The sequence below is a fragment of the Sciurus carolinensis genome, chromosome 15 (genome assembly GCF_902686445.1).
Source record: "Sciurus carolinensis chromosome 15, mSciCar1.2, whole genome shotgun sequence".
Taxonomy (NCBI): Eukaryota; Metazoa; Chordata; class Mammalia; order Rodentia; family Sciuridae; genus Sciurus; species Sciurus carolinensis.
In genome coordinates, this window is record NC_062227.1 from 71,924,504 (window position 1) to 71,948,436 (window position 23,933).

At 35.2% G+C, this 23,933-nt stretch overlaps 1 non-coding gene across 1 annotated transcript; it reads left to right on the forward strand.

Moving 5' to 3' along the window:
* Positions 1-5,424: 5,424 nt before the first annotated feature.
* Trnai-uau (transfer RNA isoleucine (anticodon UAU)) lies at positions 5,425-5,501 on the forward strand. Its single transcript has one exon. It is a non-coding gene; the product is annotated as a tRNA-Ile (tRNA).
* Positions 5,502-23,933: the final 18,432 nt, after the last annotated feature.

Below are 23,933 nucleotides of genomic sequence, written 5' to 3' on the forward strand. Positions count from 1 at the left end.
ACTTATGTATAAAAATGCCTTAGATTTATGTGCATTGATCTTATATCCCGCTACTTTACTGAATTCACTTATGAGATCTAAAAGTTTTCTGGTGGAATTTCCTGGTTCCTCTACGTATATAATCATATCATCAGCAAACAGGGATAGTTTGAGTTCTTCTTTTCCTATTCGTATCCCTTTAATTTCTTTGGTCTGTCTAATTGCTCTGGCTAGAGTTTCAAAGACGATATTGGAAAGAAGTGGTGAAAGAGGGCATCCCTGACTTGTTCCAGTTTTAAGGGGGAATGCTTTCAGTTTTTCACCATTTAGAATGATATTAGCCATGGGCTTAGCATAGATGACCTTTACAATGTTAAGGAATGTTCCCACCATCCCTATTTTTTCTAGTGTTTTGAGCATGAAGGGATGCTCTATTTTATCAAATGCTTTTTCTGCATCTATTGAAATAATCATGTGATTCTTGACTTTAAGTCTATTGATATGGTGAATTACATTTATTGATTTCCTGATGTTGAACCAACCTTGCATCCCTGGGATGAAACCCACTTGATCATGGTGCACTATCTTTTTAATGTTTTTGTATGCGATTTGCTAAAATTTTGTTCAGAATTTTTGTGTCGATATTCATTAAGGATATTGGTCTGAAATTTTCTTTCCTCAATGTGTCTCTGTCTGGTTTAGGTATCAGGGTGATATTGGCTTCATAGAATGAGTTTGGGAGGGTTCCCTCCTCTTCTATTTTATGGAATACTTTGAGGAGTATTGGAATGAGCTCTTCTTTAAAGAATTTGTAGAACTCGGCTGAAAACCCATCTGGTCCTGGACTTTTCTTTGTTGGTAGGCTTTTGATGACTTCTTCTATTTCATTACTTGTAATTGCTCTATTTAAAATGTGTATGTCCTCCTCGTTCAGTTTAGGCAATTCATGTGTCTCTAGAAACCTGTTGATGTCTTCGAAATTTTCTATTTTGTTGGAGTATAGATTTTCAAAATAGCTTCTAATTATGTTTTGTATTTCAGTTGTGTCTGTTGTGATATTTCCTTGTTCATTCCGAATTTTAGTGATTTGGATTTTCTCTAGTCTTCTCTTTGTTAGGGTGGCTAAAGGTTTATCAATTTTGTTTATTTTTTCGAAGAACCAACTATTTATCTTGTCAATTTTTTGTATTGTTTCTTTTGTTTCAATTTCGTTGATTTCAGCTCTGAGTTTAACTATTTCCTGTCTTCTACTACTTTTGGTGTTGGTCTGTTCTTCTTGTTCTAGGGCTTTGAGCTGTAGTGTTAGGTCATTGATTTGTTGAGTTTTACTTCTTTTATTAAATGTGCTCCATGAAATAAATTTTCCTCTAAGTACTGCTTTCATAGTGTCCCAGAGATTTTGATATGATGTGTCTTTGTTCTCATTGACCTCTAAGAATTTTTTAATATCCTTCCTAATATCTTCTTTTTCCATTCATCATATAATAGCATATTGTTTAATCTCCAGGTGTTGGAGTAGTTTCTGTTTTTTACTCTTTCATTTATTTCTAACTTCAATCCATTATGATCTGATAGAATACAATGTAGTATCACTATCTTCTTGTATTTGCTAAAATTAGCTTTGTGGCATAATATATGGTCTATTTTAGAGAAGGATCCATGTGCTGCTGAGAAGAAAGTGTATTTGCTCTTGGTTGGATGGTATATTCTATAAATGTCTGTTAAGTCTAAATTATTGATTGTGTTATTGAGATCTATGGTTTCTTTGTTCAATTTTTGTTTGGAAGATATGTCCAGTGGTGAGAGAGGCGTGTTAAAATCACCTAGTATTATTGTGTTATGGTCTATTTGGTTTCTAAAATTGAGAAGGATTTGTTTAACATACATGGATGAGCCACTGTTTGGGGCACAGATGTTTATGATTGTTAAATCTTGCTGATTTATGCTTCCCTTAAGCAGTATGAAATGTCCTTCTTTATCCCTTCTGACTAACTTTGGCTTGAAGTCCACATTATCTGAAAGGAGGATGGATACTCCAGCTTTTTTGCTGAGTCCATGTGCATGGTATGTTTTTCCCCATCCTTTTACCTTTAGTCTATGTGTATCTCTTTCAATGAGGTGAGTCTCTTGCAGGCAACATATTGTTGGATCTTTCTTTTTAATCCAATCTGCCAGTCTATGTCTTTTGATGGATGAATTCAGGCCATTAACATTCAGGGTTATTATTGAGATATGATTTGTATTCCCGGTCATTTGGTTCATTTTTTAAATTTTATTTATTTATTTATTTTTTTACACAACTTGGTTTCTCCTTTATTTGACAGTTCCTTTAGGATAATTCCTCCCATTGCTGATTTGCTTCTTTGTGTTTTATCTCTTCCTCATGGAATATTTTGCTGAGAATGTTCTGTAATGCTGGCTTTCTTTTTGTAAATTCTTTTACCTTTTGTTTATCATGGAATGATTTTATTTCATCATCAAATTTGAAGGTAAGTTTTGCTGGGTATAAGATTCTTGGTTGGCATCCATTTTCTTTCAGAGCTTGAAAAATGTTGTTCCAGGCCCTTCTAGCTTTTAGGGTCTGGATTGAAAAATCTGCTGATATCCTTATTGGTTTCCCCCTGAATATAATTTGGTTCTTTTCTCTCACAGCCTTTAAAATTCTGTCTTTATTTTGTATGTTCGTTATTTTCATTATAATGTGCCTTGGTGTGGGTCTGTTGTAATTTTGTGTATTTGGAGTCCTATAAGCCTCTTGAACTTGATTTTCCAGTTCATTCTTCAGATTTGGGAAATTTTCTGATATTATTTCATTTAATAGATTGTTCATTCCTTTGGTTTGTTTCTCTAAGCCTTCCTCAATCCCAATAATTCTCAAATTTGGCCTTTTCATGATATCCCATAGTTCTTGGAGATTCTGTTCATGATTTCTTACCATCTTCTCTGTTTGTTCAACTTTGTTTTCAAGGTTAAATATTTTGTCTTCAATATCTGAGGTTCTGTCTTCCAGGTGTTCTATCCTATTGGTTGTGCTTTCTATGGAGTTCTTAATTTGGTTTATTGTTTCCTTCATTTCAAGGATTTCTGTTTGTTTTTTTTCCAATATCTCTAACTCTTTATTGAAATGATCTTTTGCTTCCTGTATTTGCTCTTTTAAGTGTCGATTGGTGCTATCATTCAATGCCTGCATTTGCTCTTTCATCTCATCATTCAATGCCTGCATTTGCTCTTTCATCTCATCATTCAATGCCTGCATTTGCTCTTTCATCTCATTGTTTGCTTCCCTGATCATTTTAATTATGTACATTCTGAACTCCCTTTCTGTCATTTCTTCTGCCATGCTGTCATTGGATTTTATTGATGTAACATCTAGATTTGTTTGGGGCATTTTCTTCCCTTGTTTTCTCATATTGTTCAGGAATCAGTGGGTCCTTAAGATATTGCAGATTTCCTCTATTGACTTATAATGTCCCTGAAGATTGCTATTATATCCCCTCTTATCCTTCAGTAGCCTGCAGTCTTGGAGGAAGTTGATAATGCAGTGCTCCACAAGAAGCTGCCTCTCTAGGGGTGGTGACCCTCAGGTGGGGTATATTCCCTGCTAGTGGGCAGAGGTGCCTCCACTTGTTGACCAATGGTCATCCAAAGGGGAACTAGACTGTGGGCTGAATCATGGCCTGTTTGAGCCTGTGTCTCTGGTTTTACCAACCTTGTGGGAAAACCTCATCCAGCGGGGAAGACTCACTCGGTGGGGAGGTCTTGCTGGTCAGTTCCCCTCCTAGAGGGTCCCCTCAATCTACAATTACCACCTGGGCTGGTCTGTCTTCCTCTGCAACGTTCCCAGGGGCCCGGACCTACCTCCGGGGCCTGGGAGTCTCACCCTTCGCAGACGAGTCTCCTTAGGCTGCCTCTCCTCAGAGAATCTCCCCGCAGTCCTGGAAACTTTGCTCTGCCCCTAGGCGTGTCTCGGTGCGGCTCTTCCAGCAAGAAGCTGCTTAGGTCCTGGGGCCCTGCTCTGCACCTAATCACCTGGCTATGCGGCCCCTCCTCTGAGCTGCCACCTGGAGCCCCGTACAATAGCTCCGAGACCCAGAGACCCACCACACATCTCCTCCTCTGGACAGCCACCCGGTGTCCGACGCAGTCACTAGGAGTCCAAGCAACTCACTTCGCGTCTCCTCCTCCTGCCAACCGCCCATAGCCCTAGGCAGTCATTCCGAGTCCAAGTGACCTGCCCTGTTCCTCCTCCTCCTCGGGGTAGCCCCCCGGGTGTTCAGGAGCGGTCACTCGGAGACCAAGCGACCCACCATGCTCCTCCTCCAGGCAGGCCACCGGTGTTCAGGAGCGGTCGCATTGAGTCCAAACAACTCACCACTCGCCTCCTCCTCTGGCAACCGCCTGTGGCTCTGATGCAGTCAGTCCTAGACCAAGTGACCCGCTGCGCTTCCCCTCTTCCTCCGGGCAACCCCCTGGTGTTCGGAAATGGTCGTTCTGAGTCCAAACAACTTGCCACACAGCTCCTCCTCTGGCAACCGCCTGTGGCTCTGATGCAGTCACTCCTAGACCAAGCGACCCGCCGCGCTCCTCCTCTTCCTCCGGACAGCTCCCCCAGTGTTCAGAAGCGGTTGTTCTGAGTCCAAACAGCTCACCACGCAGCTCCTCCTCTGGCAACCACCTGTAGCTCTGATGCAGTCACTCCTAGACCAAGCGACCCACCGCGCTTCTCCTCTTCCTCCGGGCAACCCCCCAGTGTTAGGAAGCGATCTCTCTGAGTCTAAACAGCTCTCCACGCTGCTGCTCCTCAGGCAGCCACCCGGAGCCCCAGTGGTTGCTCCGAGTCCAAACGCTGTGCTGAGCCGCCTCCTCTAGATGATCCCAGTTGTCCGTGTTTACCACTCCAGTGGGGGGAGGGGTGTCTCGCCGGGCAACTCTACTTCACAAAGTTCCCTGCGTTCCGGGGCTACCACCCCATCCGGGAAGCCTCCCCAATGGGAGAGACTCACCCGGCGGCTTTGAGTTGGTCCCAAGTCTCTCACTATCTCCTCTTTTGAATCCTGCGTCCTGGAGCAACATGAAATGCAGCCGGCCTCTAGTCCGCCATCTTGAAAACCTCATTCTTACTTTAATGGAAGAGCTTCAGTGAGCAATGAGTTGGTTGTTGACTTGAAAATAGTCATTGCAAATAATTTTATAAAACTATTCTTCTATTTCTAGAAAATTGTGAACTTTATTGTTATAGCCAAATGCATGTACTTTGATTTAAGAACACACTATTTTTCTACATTTTAAAATTACTCCTCCAATTGCAGCATTGGATAATCTCCACAGAACACTAAGAACATATAGATTAACAAAAATGCATGGAAAACATAATTTCTGTCAGCAAATATGTTCTAAATTTCAAGTGATTATCACCAAGCATTAAAATACATGTATTCAGGGGCTGGGGAGATAGCTCAGTCGGTAGAGTGCTTGCCTTATAAGCACAAGGCCCTGGGTTCGATCCCCAGCACCCCCCCCCAAAAAAAATACATGTATTCATATATTTTCATTTTTTTCTCAGATACTAATCATTTGTTATGGTAATAAAGAGGAAGATTCAGAAAATTCACAAAACACATGTGCATCTTCAAAACATCAAAGAGTTTCCCATATTTTCAAAACAAATTTATTTTAGGGTCCTAGCCAATTGGGAGTTAAAATTGCTTGCTAGATTTTTCAACTGATATATACTCAGGTATATCAGCACCAGGAATCTTAAGGGATGAAAAAAAAAAAATGATTTTTTTTGTTGTTGTTGTTTTGTTTTGTTTTTCTAGAGGGATAGAGGAAATTGGAAGTAAAGAACTCTGTCTACCCTGGAGTGCTTTCTCCTCCTGGAAACTCTCCTCTCACTCTTCTTGGTTTATCCTTATCTCTGGAAGCAATCCAGAAGTACTGCCATCACTTTCCAAAAGCCTCTTCAATTATGGAAGCTTCAATGTCCCTAGTTACTGAGGCAAAGAGTCTTCGTGAAATTAGAGAAAAAGATGATGATAAAGAATTCACAGATTATAGATGCAATTTAACAAAATATCATTCTGGAAATCTGTGGTTCTTCAGTGCTGAGAACTAAATCAATTTCCCTTATTTCCCTTGAACTTTTTCCATTGCCACTCAACTGACATCTGAGGTTTAAGTTCATTTTGTAATTGCCAAGATTTCTGGAGAGAAGCATTTATAACAAACATGTTCACTCCTTCCATTAAAGTAGATACCACCATGAGCCTGATGTACTATTGATCAGTTTTTACTGTGGTTGCCAAAAATCTTTCTGCTAGAGTAATTTCTAGTAATTGCACTTATACAAAAAGCTAGTGGCATTTGGGGGTAGGGAAGATATTTAAATAGATAAAACATTTTTGAGACTCTAAGTATTCCTAGTAATTCGAGAATTAGGCTACTATTAAAGGAATATATTGTTTCCTGGATAAAATGTAGGATTTTCTATTTTAAGCTTGTCTATAGAGTTTGATTCTACTATCATTATTGATAATTAATTATTAATAAAACTCTTTTGTGTAGAAAGTCAAGGTTGATCTATCTTGATCTCACTTTTATTTAGGACACTACTGCACTATCATTTTAGCAGTCAAGATTTTCCGTATATACTGTATAGAAAAGAAGTTGAAAACAAAAAAAAATTATTCCTTAGGACAAGCCTTTAATAGGCTTTTCCAAAAACAAAACAAAACAAAACAAAACAAAAAAACCCAAAATATCTATCTATTTAATGAGAGGTTTCAAATCTAAGACTTGAATTTATACCATGCATTTTTTTTAGTCCCTTGAGCTCTGAATTTGGAGAATCACATAAAGGAGTGTAAAACATGGGAAAAGAAACCATATAGAATGATGTAAGGAAAGAAATGGATAATAAAAGATTACATTTTGTGCAGTAGAAACAAATTGGAAGGATCTCAACCTGAATTTCAATTTGGACATGCTGCCTTAGCCCCGTGAGTCTGGAAGAAGGGGAAAACACAACAGAACAAACTATCCCATTTCTATTTGGGAATCCTAGATGCAGGAATTGTGGAGGAGCTTCCCAAGATGTCCTTTCGGAAGACAGCCAGTGTCATGGAGAGAGCCATATGCCTTGCAACTGCAGCAAGTGAGCGGAGAGTCTAAGTAGGCAAGCCTGAGGGTCCTCAGCCTTTCCCAGAGTGGATCTTAAGTACAAAAAATGTCTGCAGTGGGTCAGAATACCTGGGTAAACTTTGTCCGCAAGAGCTGGGGAAAAAAAATGAATGTGTGTGAAATGTGGCTCCAAAATGTAAGGAGATATACAATTTTGATATGGATACAGTCCAAATAATTGTTCTGATTGTCTACTGCATTTGGCAATATCGTGGCTTATGACATTAATCCTTTTAGTCTTCTCACAATCTGCAATTTAGGAAGTATTCAGGTGGCAACTGTACTCCTAGAGATGATAGCATAGGAGGCTTGATGGGCAGGTAGTAAGATCCACGTCAGTAGGGCTGATACATAGGGAGAGCACCTTGATGTTGGCTTTGACTGAGAACTCAGTCAGCACTACCAGTTAGAGTATTAATTTCCTCTTTTTCTGGAACTTTCCACCTAATTGCTAGGGTTTGGACTTCCTCTAGTGTAATGACAGCTGGCTAGGTTCTAAGGCTGAGAACTCCAAGAAACCAAATGAAAGCTAAGTTTTCTGAAACTCAGCCCCATCAATTTCATTTTTAACCTCTACCATGTTGTATTGGTCAAACAAGTCAGGAAGGCCAGATGAAATCCCAGGTGATTAGAATTTGATTCCAACACTCAGTGTTAGCTGTAGTAAAGAATTTGTGGTCATGTACCAGGGCTTGTTCTCTGGTCACAAATTAATTTTACTCCTTTAACTGGCAAAATATGTCTACCCTCTCAAAAGTCTTGCAAAAAGAAAAAAAAAAAAAAACTACTCTTATTGCACTGCTGTGAAACTCAGTATCTTAGCAGGTTTATGTGAAGATGATGCTCCAGAGTATTGATTTGTAGAATTATTTTCCAGGAACCACCCATGATGTTAAATAAAAAACAAGATTTAATTCAGAAGATTCTAAATTGCAAGACTCCATAACATGTACATTCCTTCAAAATCATAAATTTAAATAATTTAGTTTGGTATATTTAGAAAAACATTTCAGTCAAAAGTAATAACAATATGTATTTCATTTTCCTTTATTTTACTAACTTTATATAGACATAAAGAACTCTTTTTGTAAAAATATGAAATTTATATTGTGAATGTGTGTTGTGTGTGTGGTATAAGGGGTGTGTGCTTCTTACAAGGGACTTACTTGCATGTGTGTGTGCATATCACAAGGAGCTGTGTTTGATTATCTATTTGAAACGTGCAATGACAAAAACTTTTTAAAGAAATTTCCGTATGATAAATACCTGGATCTCATTATAAGGGCAGATGTTGACACCAACTAAAATGATCTAGTCCTGGTGACATTTTATTGTCACTTTTTTTAAACCATGCCATTTGCATTCTTGCATTTTCATGGAAGTCAGCTTCTAGTACACACTGAGCACAATTTTAAATCATGCTTCCAGACACTGCCGTCTTCCACACATCTGTCTCTTGGCCTTTAATCCTCTTGCACTTTGCATTTGCCAATATCATGGATTAAAATCCTCCACCCAGCTGGACACACTGACCTTTGTATTTGCATCTGTTTGAACAAAACCTTTTAATGAAGAGATTCCTACCAATTAGCTACCTTCATATTTATACTATCACTGTGTAATGACTGGAGTTTGGAGGCTTACAGAAGTGTATGCAAATTAAACCTGAGGTTTACCCCACTTTGTTCAAATTAGCATGAAGAATTAAGTTTTTTCAGGGAAGATATTCACAGTTGGCAAATGATAATATTATTAATAATGACTGCATGACTGATATGTGATCCTGCAATATGTATAATCAGAAAAATGAGAGATTATACTCTCTGTATGATCTATCAAAATGTATACATGCATTCTACTGTCATGCACAACTAATTAGAATGAATAAAAAATTTAAAAACTTGAATATTTTATTATTAAAATAAATTTAAAAATGTTTAAGTCATAGTGTAATTCTGATTATACAAATTAAGTTTCTTAATATATTTTTTGTTTTGTTAATGACTTTTCCATAGAGTATGTTTTAAAAATATATAAATGCATAAACACAAATAATAGTTATGACTAACAAATCTGATTCTATTTTATGATTATACTCTTGACGCAAGTCTGGAAGTTAATGTTGTCTTTACATAATATTGATGAAACTAGGTACTTTTACCCCAACATCAGATACTCTTCCACCTCCATCTCTCGTATGAAATTATTATTATTTTTTTCTTTTTGTAAGAATGTTATGAAGGATGTTTTCCTTCTATAATGTGTATCCTATCAATTCTGAATAGTCTTTGCTAGTTTGTGTTATTCTCACAATTTTCTTGCAAAATGCTTTTGGTTATGTCAAGCAATTAATGATCCTTAGAAAAATTTTATATACTTCAGAGGTGTCTGTTTCTTAATATGTACTCACAAAATTTGGACTTACACTATGATGAATTCAATGAATAAATTCCAAAGAGTGTGAGTTGGCATGTTTTATGAAATGAGAACTGAGGTCAGGCTTCTCGTTTCGACACCACCTCGGCCACACATAAGCTGATTATCCTCTCTGAAAACGTGGTCTGTCACACAGAAAGAACCATATCTAGTTCATGGGTCTTTCCTGAGGCGGACCCAGGGTAGAACTGTGTGCACAATAACTTCTCGAAGAGGTTTTCTTCTCTCTATCCCTGAGATTTACCCGGAAAAGTTTTTCTGAGGTCAATTTTGAATAGACAACAACATCAGTATTTCAAAAATACTGCAAGGTGACTTTGAGATTCTTTATTGACCATCTTTAATTCTGAGGACATAAAGAAAAATACAATCCACAGGGCACTCGATATTAGAGCATAAAGTCTGTTTTAAACTAGATTTAAATAAAACTCTAACAAAATGCTGCTTCAATGTTTGAATTAAATAGGAAAAAAATACTTATTTTTTATTTATCAAATGTCCTTGTGCCATGTGAACATTTCACAATTAATCCATAATTAATTCAAAATTGATTCAAAATTATTCTTGAGTGTAATTTTTTTTTCCTTTTGATCAGTGCCAACTATGACTGGAGACTGATAAGCATTTTATTAGTATCTGTGACTACATTTTCATATAAGTTTTAAATAAAAAGGAAATAACAAAACATATACTTTATCTATATGTATAAATAATGTCACAATAAAATGTCCTATAAGTTCATTCAATAATGTTAATGGAAGAAATTAAAGGATTGCTTATATATACATTAACAATTGTTTTAGCTTATTTTAATTCTTAAAAAAATACATACGCAAATTCAAATAATAAAACACTTGTCTCTGGAAGAAATAAATAGGTAGTTATTTACAATGGCATTTAATGTTAACTTGAGGTGTTTAAATAAATAAAAATTACCTGTTTAGGGTACTGGAGGTCCAGCCCATCTTTCTCATATTTATTTCATTAAAATCATTCTTATGTTCTCAGAAATCTTCAGGAGTACTTATTATTCTTTTCTCAATTGTTTATTCACTTCGAGAATGCATTTATAGCAGTTAAAAGGGAGGAGAAAACTGGAGATACAGTTTTGGTAGGTGTTATTCCAATGAATTTACTCATCTAACAAGACATATTAAAAAGGTAATTATTTGGGGGGGATGAAAAATATAAACATGTATTAACAAACCATTGTTCAAAGTGGTGTTCTCAGAGACAGGACTGTGGGAAAGAGGCCAATGGGCTTCTGACCTGGATTCGCTTATATCCTTGTCCATTGAGCCTGTGTCCCACCCACCACCCACTTTCTACCTCCCCTCTGGCTCCTCCCACTGCAGCTCCCTTCCAGGGTCCTTGAGAAAACACTAATGCATTGTCAGGTCTTCTATAATGAATTTACCTGTAGTCACTGCTCCTGTCTGTGAAGAAGGAAAAATAGCGGAGAATAATACACAATCTTGAATTATGCATCTATGTCTATATAATATTTTAATAAAACATAGAAGTAAAGAGAGAGAAACGCAAACACTGTGCATTATTCATCCTCACTTAAATACACTTTGGTATTTTTTCATCAATTTTAATCTGGTACTTTTAGACATAGTTTACAATTTCTAGTTTATTTTATGAAATCTCTATTATAAATTTAGTATTTATTTTCCAATTGTAATGATATGCATTTGTAACATTAAAATTCTCCAAGTGTATACACATTCATTTTTTTCACTTTGCCTTATTGATTACTTTTTAAATTTTAATAAAATATTTTCTGTTATAAATAAGCTTATTCTTATAATTTCACTACCACAGGTGATTTCAATGCATATTAAGGTCATATATTAGAATGTGCCATATATGTGAATATAGTTGAGATCACATGTTATATGCTAATTTACAAGTTCTTTTTTAACATAAATGCTTCAGGATGTGTAGCAATGAGTTTCCCAATATCATTTGGTAGTGACAGAGAACAAGGTTTGACACTCAGTTTTTGGATTAACCTCAGTGTTCTTTTACTGCATGATTTCATTTTTCAGTAAACAGAGATTTCTGCCAGAAGGTACCATTACAGCCAGGGTTATAAAAATGTAGCAAACACTAAATGAAGGAGCAAGAGGGGAGACAGAGAGTTACACAGGAATTTGTAAGATCAAACCGATTAAATCTGTCAATGTAAACAAATTGTGTATCATTTATTTGGTTAAAATGTATTTTCATCTGGAATATAAAATAGGTGCTTACCTGGAAAAATATTTCATCAGAGGTTGTACTATTAAGTTTCCCCCACCTCCCCCAGATTGTATTGACAAACTGACAGAGAAAACACAAAAGACTCCTCTAGAGAACATCTGGATTTTAAAGTCAATTTTCATAAATGAAGCAATAGCTAAAACAGAGTTGGTCAACAACCCTTCCTGATGAAACTTTCTTCATGCAAACAGAAACCAGTGAAGTAAGTTCCAAAAAAAGCACAAATACCTATAAACTTGGTATGTGAAGTTTTGACTTTTTGACAGTATAAAACTTCAAAATTCGAATTGATGTATTATTTCCTGCCAGAGCAATTGAACACCTCCACTTACTACTCTACTTAATGTGCTGCCAGGTGACCATGCCCAGGCAGGCAAACCCTTGGTTAGTGCCTGAGAAGCAGGAAGGAGAGAGGCTAAAATTATTCCATAGAGAGATTAGGCTTATTGTGGAAAAAACACAATATATAAAATTATGACCAATGAATGAGAATGAGAATTGGCTTTTCCTGCTTCCAACTGGCATCTAATGATGAGTGGGATATTGTACACAATCTTTGTAATGGCAATCAGACATAGAGAAAAATGGAAAAAGATATGTGAGTGAATAGCATTCAGTGACTGGCCTAAACTTCAGGTGAAGTCACTGGACACAGTGACATAGAATATAGATAACATCTACATCTATCTCATGATGGGCAGTGTGTATATCTCTGAATCTAGTCTATAGTTATATCCTAAATATTACAAACATACATCAAAACATCTCATTGTACACTACAGACAAGTATATTTATTATTTGTCAAATAAAAATGAAATAAAAAAATAAAAATATCTCTGAAGGAGATATCTCAGCAAACTTGTTCAACAGATGGATTCTCTTCCTGTTTTCACTGAACTTTCTTGGTAAGAAATTTCAAGTGGTAGTCATTGTAATTTCCATTTCCTAGTAATATTAAAAGCTAAGTAGCATACATGAGTAGATTCTACAGGCTAGCATTGACACAAAATCCTCTGAAGATATTACAGTGTCATTTCACTATGAAAGTAGACTTCAAGATGACAAAGACACAGCTAAGACTATGACAACGTAATAATCATGAGGTGTCACTAAGTCACAGATGTTCTTCTCAATGTACGGTATTTTTAGAGCAAATTACCATAACCTTTAACATTTGCCAAATATTCATTGTTAAGGAAAACATGGAAACTCTTTGTCAGGCATCTGACCAGACTTCAGAAAATACTGAAACAACTAATCATTCAAATATGTAAATAAGAACCAAGCAGATTGAGAGTTAATCATTGAATCTTGATGAATAATTTATATAATAGTTTAATCCACACCACACAATCTAATAAAATTTGTCCATGGGGAAACTGTATAGGCAACCTCATAAAAGTTACACTGACAGTAACCATGCCAGTATCCAAACCCAGATTTCTGTGGCATTGATCTCCATTATGACAATATGACAGTGAGAGAATAATTGCAGTCACTATCACAGTTGAGGAAGAATAAGATAAATATTTAAATGCAGAAATAGTCCACAGAGGCAAATTTGTAAGAAAGCTAAACTTTAATAAGATGCAGGCAAAATTAAATACACAAGAAATTGTTGAAGTAGGAATTACCACATCTTTAAGAATATAAGTCAGGCATTATTAAAAATAAAGGAAGTGATGTTATTTTGTGACTAGAGTCCTTTGTGCTGAATCTTGATATTCTTGTTGAATAGCTTACATTCAGAAACTTATCATTAAAAAAGAAAATAAACCTTTCTGCTTACAGTGCTCCTTAAATTCTGCTCTTAAGGTTCTCCAGTAGCTTCTGTGAGCCAGCCACCTAAGGACCAGGCCTGTATCTGAACATGTCTCTGTAGAAAAGGACTCCAAGAGTGTGATTAGTATTCTCCAATTTACCTCTCTTGTCATTATGTAAAAATTTAATCCAAGTCTTAATAACACAGCCTTTATAAATTAATAATTAATTATTCAGTGGAATATTATACTCCATGATGATCTAAGACAACATTCCATCCATATAGCAAAAATTTAAATCTTCTATTTGCGCTTAAGCCATCATTCTAATGATTTTTTTTTCTTTTGAATTTCACTTAGGCAATTTTCCTTGAATTTATGCAATTTTCTTTGTCTTTAAGCTTAGGAAATCACAATAATACATGTGTTCTTAATTGGCAGCCTGCAGTTTAATTATATCAATATAATAAACTGTTCCCCAAGGTGTCTTTTTGTTTATATTTGTTCTAAAATATGTATGAGCTTTCAAAGTTAATATTTGGATTAAACTTAACTGATAATTAAGCGATCAAAATCAGTAATAATACATGCAATAACATAAACCACTTTGTTTCCTAACTGTGAAGAGATTATGATACTAATTCAAGCTGCATAGATTTTATGAACTATTCAGTATTTTCATCAAAGCATTATAGCATCTTTTACAACAAACACATTGTTAACTGATGGAAAAAGCGCTGTGAAGTCAAGGTTTTATATATCTGTTATAAAATAGAATTTATAATCATCAGTAATGAAGAGTTATAAGACCTATCGTCTAAGTATTAGTTGATCTTCTAAGTAAATTATAGCAGAAAGTGTCATTTTTCAAACATTAAATTATATGACCACATCTACCACTTATTTTTAGGTACATCTGAGAGTCAGGGAATTTTCATTTAATCCTCTATCTGGAGAGCTATTTCAAATAGTACAGAATGTGGTAATATAAGGCTCTTCCACTTTTATCATTGAACTAGGTAGTGGAAAAATGAGTTCTTGAAATGCAAAATAATTTTGAAAAAGCTGTTACACAAAATGAGAACATAAACTTAACACTTTAAAGCAAGAACTACAAGGTTAAGCATAAAACATTTGAAGCCACATACATATTTTAGAAGCACTTGGAGAAGGAAGGACATTAAAATTTACTGAAAGCCAATAATATGTCAGGCACTATGCAAAGAGATATCACCTTGCTGATTTGGTTTAATTCACATAAACACCCTTCAAAGCAGTTACAGTATTCCAATATTGTTTAAAATGAGCCTTAGCACTTTCAGTAATTGGACTGCAGCTACAAAGAGAATAGGGATGGACCCATATACTAGCACAGGTATGTTTCCTACATTTATAATTGTTGAATGGTACAAAAAGTAATTAAGAGTGCCCAGGGGTGGGGATAGAGCTCGGTGGTGGGGAACTTGCCTAGCATCGAAGTCCTGAGTTCCATCCCCAACATCACAAACAAAACACAACCAAACAGAAAACAGTGCCTCCCTAGAACTGAACTGCCTGGGTCCCGATCTTTAATCTGTCTTATATTATTCCTGCAATCAAAGGATAAATAGTTATAAACTCTGTCTCAACTACATCTTTCACTTGGATACAATATATGAATATTAAATGAGCACATTAATTTACCAACATGACATTTGCACAATAAATGGAGGCTGGATTTGATCAGTGCACACAGTATGTGTATATAGAAATATCATACTGAACCACATTAAAATGTACCATTGATACATGTTCGTCACAAATTTAATACATTGTCAATGGATATTAACCACATTTCTTTCTTGTCAAGACCTAATAGCTACCTATTGGTAAGAATTCTGGGTTCTTCACTCTATTTTGTTCAGGAACCTAGACATTATTTGAAGTAGATTGCATTTTTTAATTTAAAATATTTCATATCCAAGTATTACCCATATGACCTGCTTTGGGGACGTTAAATTCTGTACTTAAATTTTGCCATGTGGAGGCATGCTAGAAGAGGTGGGACCCTTGACAAAACCCACATTCTCCAAGTCAGTCTGCCACAGGCCCATAGGTTTTGAGGACACACAAGACTTCTGTGCTGACGGTAAACTCCTTACTCATAGCATACCAAGCAGCAAAAGACTACTTCCCTTAATTTTAGTCTTCCTGGGGTGAATTTGCCCCAGGGAGAACTGTGCCTTGAGTCTCACCTACCTCCGAGTTAGAGGAGACTCTGTACTTCCTATTTTTGAGTTGATGTGGGAAAGAGTCAAAATTTCGGGACTACTTGGAAGGAATGAAATCATTTTGCATTTGAGAAATTCATGAATTTGGGAGCCAGGGGAAGAAGACTGTAGTTAGAATATGTCTTCCCAGAGTTCATGTGTTGGAAATGCAATATTCCCAATTAAATGTCTATGATATTTGAAGTGGAACCTTCGGATGGTAATTAAGATTAGATGGGTTCATTAGGCGGGCGGCCTTATGGCATTAGTTGCGTCTTCAGATGAGGAAAGACCTAAGTTAGCACACTTGCTCTGTCTTGCCAGGTAACTTCAACCGTGTTATGAGGCAGGGAAGAAAGCCCTCACCAGCTGCTAGTGCCATACTTAAACCACCCAGTCTTCAGAACTGAGAGCTAAACCACTTCTATTCTTTATAAATAACCTAGTGTCAGGTACTCCACTACAATAACAGAAAGAAACCAAAACCTATACAACAAAATGTGATTATGAATGTCAGAACATGTAAGGTGTTGGAAATCAGATGCTGTAAGACATGAGTCATCTTAAGGACAAGTGGTTGAAGTGATTGTGTCATTTCGTCTCAATCAATTATTACTGTGTACCTAAGTTTTTTCAGGTGCATATTTCTGGGTGTAGAAATATGTGTTGGTATATGTTTCTGGATAAAGAAAGCTTGCATTGCCTCTTCTATTGTGGAACTTGCCTTCCTTTGTTGGAAATCATATCACAAATAATAATACAATAGAACAACCTAATATAGTGCCAATTTCTATGAAAATATCCAAATAACTGAAAGTAGAAAGAGTGAGCATGTTAAAAGATTCTATTACAGAGGAACGGTTTTAAGAAGTAAGACCCAGGACCTTATTTCAGTGTCAATTTATGAATAATTCAATAAATAATTAGTCATAATTTTATATTGACTAATGTTTTAATGACTTGTTAATATAACAGTATATCATCTAAGTAAAGTGACTGTTCCTGTAAAATTTAAATGCCCACATAATATTTGACAAATTTTGAACATATTTTAATGCTCTCTGAACATTATAGATACAACAAAGCTTAGATGAAATAAATTTCTAGTGAGCATAGAAACATTTACGGATGTGATAATTTCCAACTATTTTTATCTCTTGGGGGCAATTTACTGATTTGGCTCAGTGTGAGAGTGAAAAATTGTCCAGGCATAAATTCTTGGGCAGTAACAGAGAAATCTATAAATATGCTGTCATTTTGGTAGGACTGTTTTAACAAATTGGAAAGTCGAATGAACTAAAAATAGGAGTTTCTTTGTGAAAGACATTGCTGGGTTCTGATGTTAAGTAGGAGCAAGGAAAGCTAAAACATTTAGATACAGGGGACACCTCCCCTCAAGATTTTAGTGCTTAGAAATCAAAGACATGGTAAGGAAGAACAGATTCAAAAAGCCCAAGCCAGTTCCTTCTCTCAAGACATTTGTAAGAATTCACAAGGTCTTTTGCTGTGGTTGAACAGCTAGACCCAGGATCTCAAAGGGCAGAGCTCCATCTACCTGAGTGAACTGATACCTGCCAAAGCCCTGTCAAGGCCCCTTGGTGAGAGTTGAACTAAAGAGAGGTTAAATCTCCCTAAAACTGGGACCCAGCCCCAACAGAGCTCCATTTCACAGTAGCTGGAGATGACTAGATCCTAGAGATTTCCAACAGGGGAAAGGAGAATTTCCTGAAGGAAAATGTCTTCAGTGTCTGCCACGCTTTGTTTACATGAGGCATAAGATCCGACTTGGGATAAATAAATAGTGATTAAAGGAGGCAAGATAATATGAATTAACAGTTAGAGAAATAGAGACAATAAATGGAGACCCAGAGATAATCAAAATATTGGATATGGAAAAGAAATGTCAATGAACATGACTCATATATAAAAAGAAAGTGTAGAAAAAAGACATAATGAACTGATTAAGATTGTAGTTCAAAACTAGAAAAATTAGAACTTACAAAGGGTAATTATAATATTTGCAATGAATGGCTAAATAAAAAGAATAAAGAACATTTTGGGCACAACACATGAAAAGATGAGTGAATTAGACTCCATCAATTAAAACTGCTGAACTTTTTGCACTGTTACATAATAAGGAGAAAATGAGGGAGAAAACATACCAGATCAGAGTGGCACATCTTTTAACATGCATAAAACTTGATGTCCCAGGAGCCGGGGACAGAGTGAGAGAGAGAAAAGGCTGTATTCTAAGAGAAAATGGTTCAGGTGTTTCTCTAAACTTTTGAACAATACTAAAGCACATATTTAAAAACAACTCAAGTGAACTCAAGCCTGATATTGTTCAATGTGAAGTAAATGACGATAAAGGAACATGTTACCTATGAAGAAATAACTGAAAATCAATAATTATGTTTTTAAGGTGAGATTTAAAAACAAAGAAATACAAAGGAAGCGATGCAATCGTTGAGATAGTAAATCAACTAAACCTAGTACTAGCAAGCAATAGAGAAAATCAATGAGAAATATTTTTTACCAAAGATTAAATTATCAAATTTCTAACAAGGCTGATGATTTTAAGAATAATACAGTGAAGTCAGAATAAGACAAAACTTACAGGAAAGAAGTTAAACTTTCTACTCAAGTGATTTTAAGAAATGAAAAGCAAGAAAGATGAAACAAAACAAAGGTCTGTGATTAAGTATTACATACTTAAGAAAAAAACAATGTTATACAGAATCTTCTAGTCAATAAAAGAGGATTACATTTCCCAACATTTTTATGATGGTCTTGATAGATGAAACACACTTATTGGATAAGTTTACCTTCTATGACAAAATCTTAGAGTAAATTTAGAATGAAAATACATTTCCTTCATTTTATAAAAAAATTGTTACTCAATAATAAGTCAAGAAAAAATTCCTAAAGTGGGACATGAATTTGTAAAATGAATTCATACCACATGATTTTATACATAACAATAATCTAAATGATATTCATTGTATTTTTTTGTGTTTTATTTTTGTTCTGCACATAGAACTTAATTTTATTGGTGAAAATGTAAAATGATGCAGAACTTTGGAGGAAAATTTAGGATTTTCTTAAAAAACTAAGTATGCAAATACCAGATGACCCATCAACTGCACTGCTGTGAAAAGAATATTTATATTCACATGAATATTTAGGCCCAGGATTAACAACAAATACTTTACACACTCAACACCCTGGATAAGTGGCCAGAGTATTATCCTGAGTCAAAGAAATCAATCCCAAAAGACACATTGTATAATGCCATTTATATTCCACCTTTGAAATCATCACATTATCTCAGAACAGTACAGAGGTTGTCACCAGGGTTTTAGGAGGAGCTGGATGTGGAAGGGATGTGTTAGCATCTACTGACCGTGACCTGAGTCATTGTGGGTGACAGGAAGCTAGAGCATCCTGTGTTCATGTCAACATCCTGGGTATCTCAGTGCAATCTACAAGATGGTACCATCTGCAGAAACTAGACCACGAGTACAAAGAATCTCTGAATATTATTTTTACAACTTCAAATGAAAGTCTAATATGAAAAATAAATGTAGCTAAATGTTATGGTTAATTTTATATGCCAGGTTGACAATGTTCCAAGATACATGATCAGATATTAGTCTAGATGTTGCTAAGGAAGTATTTTTAGATAAGATTAATATTTAAATCAAATTTCAAGTAAAGCAGATTGACCTTCATGAATTTCTGGGTCTTATCCCGTCAGTTGAAGGCCATAAGAGAAAAAGGAAGAGCAAATTCTGCCTCCAGATGGTTTTGGACTCAGCTGTATCATCAATTCTTCCCTGGGTTACCTGCCTGCCAGCCAGTCCTGCAGAGTTTGAACTTGATAGCATCGGCAATCACAAGAGCTGATTCCTTCAAATCTCCCTCCCTCTCTCTCTCTCTCTTTCTGTCCTTCCCTCCTGTCTCTATGTAGTGTGTGTGTGTGCATGTGTGTGTGTCTGTGTGCATGTGTGTGTGTCTGTGTGTGTCTCCACAGACTCTGTTGGTTCTGTTTCTCTGGCAGATACTGACTAATACACCAAACTAGTGACAGCTCTATAACCATTAAAACACTAAACACTTAATATTGATTTTTCCACTAAATATCAATAGTATCCAAACAGTATGACAAAGCATATAATTGGCTAGTGAACCTCCCCTCTGCCTCCTCTGTACCTGTGAGGGGAGGGTGCACTTCTCCCACTGTGTGAGGCTGGAAACAGCCAAAAGCTCACATCCAGTCAGAGAAGGGAGACACTTAAAAACTGCAAGGAACTGCATTCCACCAAACACTTGGATGATCTAGAAACATTCTCGCTCAGGAAGACATACAATCTACAAAAGCCTAGATTTTAATCCAGGGAGATCAGGACAGAGTTTCTAAGTCAGAAAAGTGTTAAGTAGTTTGTATCACTTTAAGCGCTAATTCCGTTGTAATTTGTTACAGCAGCAACAGAAAATGATTACAAAAGATATGTATGTGCAGGAGTGGACCAAGTATGCAATTTGGAGATAGCTCCGGTTCAGAATAAATGAAATATTGCATTGAAGACACAATTGCATATGAGGAACAGCAATAAATATTAGCATCATTGTTACTGTAGCATTCTGTGATACAAAGGTAAACTGTCACATTTTTGCTTATAAAGAAGAAAGCAAGATAAAAAAGGTCAACCAACTCTATCAATGTTGCAGATCTTGAACTTGGAGCTAGGTTGCTCTTCCTGACCCTGAAATCAGTCACAATGCCACACTACCTCCCACTCAGCCCAATGTACAGCTGTCCTGCTTGGAAGACCACACTTATCTAATGTCTGTTTCCTATGTACGTATGTATTTATCCCTGGGCTTTCTAACCTGTTTCATAAGTTTATGTGTCTGTCTTTATACCATTGCCATGCTGTTTTGAATATATATATATTTTTTTTTCTTTTTTTTTTTTTTCTATTTTGGTAAAAACCATCTTTGGGGTATTGATAAAGATCACATTGAATTTATAAACTATTTTGGGCATAAGAGAAGGGGAAAATAGTGAATTATCAATCTATTGGGACAAAAATTCAGATAAGCAAGATGAGTTATTCCTGGAGATTGACTGTGACCATTGTACCTATCAAAATACTGAATGGTGTGCTCAAATTTTTCTTAAAAAGGTAGATTTCATGTTGAATTTTTACAGCAAAATCAATTTAATAAATAAATAAATGATAATAGATGTAATGTATCTAAACATATAACCATGTCAGAAGAATCTTTTAAACTCACAAATATGAAGTAGAGCTTTTTATAAGGAAATAGTTACATTGACTTAAAATAGAAAATCAAAGACAATCTGTTTCATTATCTACTCCATTACATCAATAAAAAAAAAAATGTAACCCTTAAAAAAAAAAAAAACTGCAACAAGAAGACAAAAAAACTAGACTGCAGTATATTTGAAAGAGTAAGTGAATGGGGAGGATGATTAAGGAATTTGAAACTCTTCAATGGTTTAAGTAAAAGAGAGATGATTACAGTTCCCGAAACACTAACTTTTAAATGTTAGGAGCATAGATGTGAATAGTTTAGAGCTCTCAAAAGCATTGTTCCAAAAATTATCCATTGCCTGTAAAAACAGACAAGGCTCTTATTTCCTAAACTCATTTTTCTCTATCCATTTCTTCACCATTACTGTATTTCCAAACTTAAACATGTATTTTCTATAATCTAACTATAAAAATACCTCTGATTCAGTATCAAATGAAATATTTTCTCCATTATTAGGCTTTCTTTAATTCCCTGTGTAATAGCAAAGTCACCTTTTCTCTTAAACGTAGCAATAACTTATTCTTAACTTGTGAGGACAGTCTCTCTTCCCAGTGATTATAATTCTAGCTCTCCATAATCAAGTCATTGCAGGTTTTTATAACTAACGTTTCAAATATTATTTTTTATGTTTCTAACAAACCAAAGTTGTGTGCACATAATAACTTCTCTGTATTTGTGTAGTACTCAATAAGTACTTAGCAACATTATTTCAATAAATGAATATGTGTTGTGTTTATCACAGAGGCTGCCCAACTGAATTAATAGGAGTCATTGTGCTTGAAAATATAGGGATTTTTGAAATTGTTTCAAAGTGGTTAGTAAGTGTTAATGAATAGTACTCTTTTTAATGAACAGATGGTATAAAACAATCATTGGAGCCAGAGGGAACCAGTTTAGCTAACATGTTCTGAAAGGATGGCAGATACTCTCACATTGTAATGAGATTTTTCCCCCCATTTCGGAAAGGCCTACTTTATGGTCTATTTTCTTATTAGGCTTTCCAGGATGCTGCAGCTTGAATGATGCTGCAACACAGCACTGTATAGATTATTAGTTTGACAGTTGCTAGAGACAAGTTGGTGGAGAGACTATGTGCACTGGGATGTCCTCTAGGTTCAGAGCAGTGTTCCAGAACCAAATTTTAGGTTTAGTACACTTTTATATAAATGGCTTGAATAAATAAGTAATTTAAATGCAGATGTTACCATTTTCTATGCTAGTGGGGATTGGTGAGAAGTTACAATCTGTCTGGGAGAAGATCTTTGCTGCTTCCAGATAACTTTATTTCAAGAAAAGTGCCTATGAAGATGGAACAATGTAGCAGCTGGGTTTCTTTTCCGTTAGAAAAAGAAAAACACATAGTGGTATAATTCAAATAATGTGTTGATTCTTTTCAGGAGTTAGAATTGAAAACTGATATTTAGGAATTTAGCCATGTCATTACAAGCATGATTTTTTTTATCTTATAATTGTAGAAATTAGTTCGATGTTTAGTGTTAGTAACAAGAATTAAATATACATGTTTTTTAAATTACAGCTAATAAAAAATGACAAGAAGGATGTTATATGGATTTATTTTAAAAGGTACAGAAAGCAATGTCTTTAGCAACATTTTTATGTAATGTTAGAACTGATGGAAAGCAGAAGGGAAACAATCACAAAAAAATATCTTTTATGTATTAAGGGCATCTCTTATAATTCCCTATTTTATTCTTTCTTTTTGTTTTATTTTATTTATTTATTTTTTAGATATGCTTAGAATGTGGAAGTTTTGAAAAGAGTAGGCATTTCATATTTTCAATAGTAGAATTTAATTTTAACTGAAAATGAAAAGCATATTAAAACTAATTTCCCTAAAGAGCATAATTAACACTAGTATTGATGTTTTCCAAAACTAAGCAAGCCACAAACAAGGGAGAACTAAACACTACAACAGTCTAAACTCCTAAAAAGTTTACAGTTGTTGAAGGGAAGTGCTAGACTTGATATTGGCAAGATACCTGATCATTATTTTTACACTGGCATTTTTCCTTTTTAAATATTAGAATAAAATACACACCTTTGTTTTTTTCAGAAATAAAATTGATATGCTTTCTTTCTAAAAAGTATGTTCAGAGTTTATTATCTCATGCAGTATTACATATTTCTTATTTTCTGTTTGATTTTTTTATGCACAATATTTAAGCATATAGAAGGTAAAACTTCTTATATTTTACAACATCATATATGCTTATAGTTGCATATCAGGGCTACTTCCATGTAGTTTATAGAATTAATAAATCAAACTGTTGATGAAAGAGCCAGAGATATAATGGCAAATGAGCTTCTATCTTGAAATACTTCAATATCTGTGAGGAAAAGACATAGGTAAAACTACTTAATATAGTATCCTTCAAATTAGAATATTTACTTATGGAGTTCACTTAGATTTTAGGTTCACAATTGAAAACTGAATGTGTTGCTAAATAAAGTCTTACTATTTTTTTTCACAAAACTTGCAGCATATGAAAATTTTCAATTATATTTTAATTGTTGGATATACACTATTTCCAATACAAGTGGATTGAACTCACTATAATTATCCAGAGCTTAATCCTTAAACACTTTTTCCCCTTAAAATGAAATCATTATTCACCGCTGTTCCTCCTTTAAAAATAAAATAAAATGCAATTTATATCTTGGGCAAAAGTATATCTGTGAAAAACCATTTTAGCCTTT